Source organism: Calidris pugnax, unplaced genomic scaffold (assembly GCF_001431845.1).
Source record: "Calidris pugnax isolate Ruff unplaced genomic scaffold, ASM143184v1 scaffold1, whole genome shotgun sequence".
Lineage (NCBI taxonomy): Eukaryota > Metazoa > Chordata > Aves > Charadriiformes > Scolopacidae > Calidris > Calidris pugnax.
Window position 1 is genome coordinate 8,907,585 of NW_015090800.1, and position 5,000 is coordinate 8,912,584.

The following is a 5,000-nucleotide window of genomic DNA, read 5'->3' on the forward strand; positions in this document are numbered from 1 at the left end:
CCAATAATCAATTTTTGGGGAGCATTTTTCTCTGGGAGGGGCACATATTTAATTTTTTTTTTTTTTTTTCCATTTGCCAATTTCTTCACAGTGGGGTGGGAAACCAAACTTATGGTTTTATCAGTTTATGAAAAAAAAAAATTCCTTTTGTGAGCCCCTATTTCAGATTTTAAGCAGAAAAGCCAAAACATCTTTAAAGGTACTTAATTCCATCTTTTTAGGGTTAAAAAAAATTATTCCTAAAAATTACCGCTTAGCTGTTGGCATTCTGGTGTTAGCATCCAACTATTAAGTCATTTGTGCTCATTTAAGCGCATGAGGCTGAAAAGGGAGATCATTTCTCTGAGCTTCCATTCAGTTCTGCAAGACACCCCTCACCAAGGGATCAACCCTTCTAATCACAGAGCATCTTTCCCCCCTGCATCACAGCCCTGGGTCGCCAGTGAGACCAGCGGTACCCACCTCCTGAGCCCCCACGGCAGCAGCAGCCCCCGTTACATCAAGCAGGGCAGGCACCTCGTGGGCAAATTAAGATCCACTCATGGGATGTGTGTTGGCAGCACGTACACACGCACAGAAACAGACACACTTTAAACCCATTAGCTCACGCACGAGCTCAGATAAGTGGCATCTCCCCACTGTGTATGTATACGTAATTACAGCATATTACTAGAAAGAAAACAGCATGCAAACATCTACTCTTAACGGAATGACGAGCTTCTGGTGCAGACAACGAGCTTCATGGATGTCAGGTGAGGTGGGTACAGCTGGGAGCACAGGAAGGTCAAGGGACCTTTCGAGCTGAGGCACACCTGTATTAATTAAAACAAGTTTTTCCCCCCTACCTTTCAATATGGGGGACAAACGGGTCTACGTTGGTATTTACTACACAAAATCATTACATATTTAATACCACAGCTTCTGTATTATAAGCCACTGACTGCATCAGTACAAAACATTGTTTTCTGAACTACTTTACTCCTGGGTTTGGTACAATTCTAGAGAAACCAAAAAGTTATTTGTATGCAACAACTATGTCATTAGCTAAATAGTTCTGCATTATAATGAAATCGGTTGCTGGTTTGCAACTAAAAAAAAAAAAGGGGGGGAGAAAAAGATATTTTAAGCCAGACTCAAGTAAACCATAGTTTCATAATAGGGAGTAAATTAGTACAGGTAATATTTCTCTTCTTCCTTTTTTGCCTTGTGACAATACCTTGACCTCTCTTTCAGCCACGCATTTCATTCTTTCAATTGCTGCCAACAATTTTTTTTACATGCATTTTTATGAATCTTTATTATTTTAAGCTATTTCAGGATTTTCCTACATGTACAAATACAGATATATGAGTATGTCAAGGTAATGCACCTGCATAGAGAATCCTAAATGAGCTGCTTGAAAGTCCATATGATGCCTTGAATAATTTCTATTGTGCTAGTGGATAAGGAGTCCAAGTGCCAACATAAATAGATTTTCCTGTATATAATATAGTCATTTACAAATGTATTTCAGCACCATAATTTACTGAGAGAAATGGTAGCAATTTAAGGAGCTTGGAGGGGGGGGGATGCGGAGAGCTCAGTGGAAGTCCTTTGTGGAAGTTTAATACTCTCCTATCTACTCTGATTGTTCTCATTACAGATAAATGAGGGAGTGTGCATTATCTGTAGGAAACCAGTTCCAAAAGGAGAAAAGATGGGGAAATACAAGGACGCAAAGAAAATGTACTTTCTCGCACATATCCTAAGTCGAGTAGAATGAATAATACGCATCAAGAGATGCTTAGGAAAGAGCTTTTATGTCTAAAGGTTCGAGACTCATTGTACATTTGCATAGATAGAGGAAAGGAGAGGCAGGAGGAAGAAGAGAAATAACCAAACTTCTCCTCCTGTGAACATTTATTATTAAACCCTCACAAACACACACCACGCAGAAAGCTTCAAGAATACCCATGCCTTTAAAACATGTCTAATTGATCTAGAGAACAAGGACATGATAAACAGATTTTAACATCCCTGCCCCAAATGAGAAGATACCAAAACTAAAGCAATAAAAGTGAAAGCGTATAGCCTGAGTAGAAGCACCTCCAAGATACATTGCAAGTCCCATGCCTTCTGTGCCAAAACGCATTAGCAAACCTGTCTCATTAGCCGTTACTTCAACGGGCAACCTACAGAATCTGCCTTTACCTGCAATAGGCAACTCACCCCCGAACGCCATACGCTAGGAAAACTGTCAGAGCAGAGACCCAAAAAGAACCAAGAGAAGACAGATGTAACGTTCTTTCAGTGTCCAGTAAGTTTTCCTATTCAGACCACTCCCCTTATTGAGTCCAGTATGAATCACCCCAAACTTCATACTCACCGGTGAGACCATCAGCCCTTATGGGGAAGCCTCACTGCATACGTGAAGCCTTACATAAAACTTCAGCTATGAAGAGTGTTTAATTGCAGCAGTTTTAAGCCCTACCACATGCAGAGACTCAAACCATTACTAACTTATCTCAGATGTAAATTCACAGCACACTAATAAAAGTATCTCTATGTCAGAGGAGATGCTTCAGCTAATTTACCTGGGGCTAGAGGCACTCCTTCCTTGCAGAGAGAAAATAAATAGCAGCTCTGTGTTTTCTGCCCTCCCAGTTAAGCAGGCTCATCCCTAAGCACGCTAGAGTACTAGTTACTGCTGGTGTGCTGCACCTGCTGGGGCTTTGCAGCCAGAAAGCAGCCAAGATTAGGTAAGAGTCAAGAACTTTTTGGCATGAAGCTTCTCAGACAGCCCTCACTTTTCAGCAGCTGCTGACCATTAACAAATCTCAGGTGGTAAGAGCAAAGCAGACGAGCCCCACCAACAGCCCCTTTCATACAGGTGTATTTACAGAAGGAAGGAACCCATTTATTTGATATTGGAGATAGAGGATAAATGCACGGCCACAAAAATACATAACCCTGGTTATGAAAGTAGCACCCTGCTCTGGCAACAGAAGGTCATGTAGCACCTCGGCCAGGCATGAGGGTGCTGAGCACAGCAGCCCATCGCTCTTACAACCGCTGGGGCTTACGCAAGGGCTGCCGGCACAGGTGGGGAGCGGGCGGGGAGGGGAGACCCGCACACCGAGACACTTCCCACAGAGAACCCCCCCTCGGCAGCAGCGATGCCACCAGAAAGGTTTTTCCGATCTCTTTTGCCAGCGTTTGGAGGCGCCGGGAACACGGGCGGGTGTGTTTTTATTGAAAAGGGCAAAGAGCAAAGACAGACCTATTCCCCTGGCAGCCGGGTAAGATCCCTGACTCTGAGAAACTCTGAAGTTCAACCACGTACACCGTCCCCTTCCCCATCTCCCCCGGCGCTGCCGCGCCAGAGGAGCAAGGCAAATCTGACCAGCAGGAGCAAGGTACCGGCTTAACGGAATGCCGATCCCAAGGGGGGCTCTTATAGCTTTCGGGATGAAGAAAAAGCCCCCACAGGCTCCAGGATGCTGCCCTCACGCCGCTGCCCGGCCGCACCGCCCGCCTGCCGCCTCCCCGTGCCCGGGAGGTACCGCCACCACCGGGAGGGACACCGAGGACGCCCGGAGCCGTCCCCCCCCGCCTGGCACCCACCTGTAGGACACCTGCTTCCTGAAGGTGAGGCTCCGCAGCTTCTCCTCCAGCGACTCCTCCGCCGCTGACAGCCCCGGCTCCTCCGGGACCCCGGCGGCACCGGCCGCCTCCCCGCCACCCTCGGCCCCCCGACAGCCGCCACCACCCGCCGCCCCCGTCTCCTCCCCGCCGGCTGCGGCGGGGGGGTTCATTGCGGTGGGGCAGCGGGGCCAAGAAGGAGGAAGAGGATGATGAGGAGGAAGGGGGGAAGGAGGGGGCAGGGGGGACCCGGCGAGCGGCTGCAGGCGCTGGGGAGTGGTGGCAGCGGCCGGGGGGACGCGGCTCCGGGATCCGCGGGGCGCGCTGCGAGCCGCGGCGGCTGCAAATGGCAGCGCGGCCGCGCAGCATCCATCGGCGGCCGCACTGCAGCGGGGCATTGTGGGAAACTCCCGCTGGACCACGCCCCCCTCGCCACGCCCCGCCGCCCGACAGCCAATCAGAAGCTCCGCCTCCGCCGCCACGCCCTGCCGCGCCCCGCCCCCGCCAGAGGGACACCGCAGGGAGCCGGGCTCCGGCATCGACCCCGCTCCCTTCCATCCCAGCGGCGCCTTAAAATCACCTTCCAGAGAGAGCCCCAGAGCACCCAGCGGTGCCCCCGTCTTCTTACACCCCCTCACTGTTTGCGTATTAATTGCTTTTAATTATTTTATCTATTATTTCCCCCCCCTCCCCCCAGGCAACCTCCATCTATCCCGCTGGGAATCAGAGCGCCCAGCGGGATGTCTTTTGGTACAAGCATCACGGCGCCCCTTAGAAGGATAAATTGTCCTCCCACCTTCTTCCCCTCTTCTCCCTTCTGTCCGTTGGGGGAGACTAAGGAAAAGGAGTTGACCACAGCAATAAGATCAAAAAGTACAGAAAAGGTCAAGGTCTGGGACCGTACAGAAATTCCGGCAGGAATTACACGCAGCCAGTGTTTTCTTTTCTGCATCCAAAACTTCTCCAAGGCAATGTGATCCAAAATAGAAAGGCATAAGAAAAAAAAAATAGATGAAGCAGGAGAAATGATACTCTACAGAGAAGGCAAACCCTGCAGGAACTGACTTCAGGACCACCCTTTCTTCATGGATGACCTCCCTGAGTGGCCTTGCCCCTTCTTGTGCAACGGCACAGCCAGTGGTGGGGTTGAAAGTCAAAAAACCTTGGGCATCAATCAGACTTATGACAGTCAAGAGGTTCTTCACACCTGATTCTCGCTCCTTCTCCAACCCGATTTGAAGATTCAGCTGCTCCATACTTAGCACATATCATGCGTCCATCTTTCACCTCCACTTCAGCAATTACAGGCTCCCCACACCAGCCAATTAACCTTTTCCTGTCCCTCATTGGCAGTAGAGAAGGGGGATGAAAAGTGGATT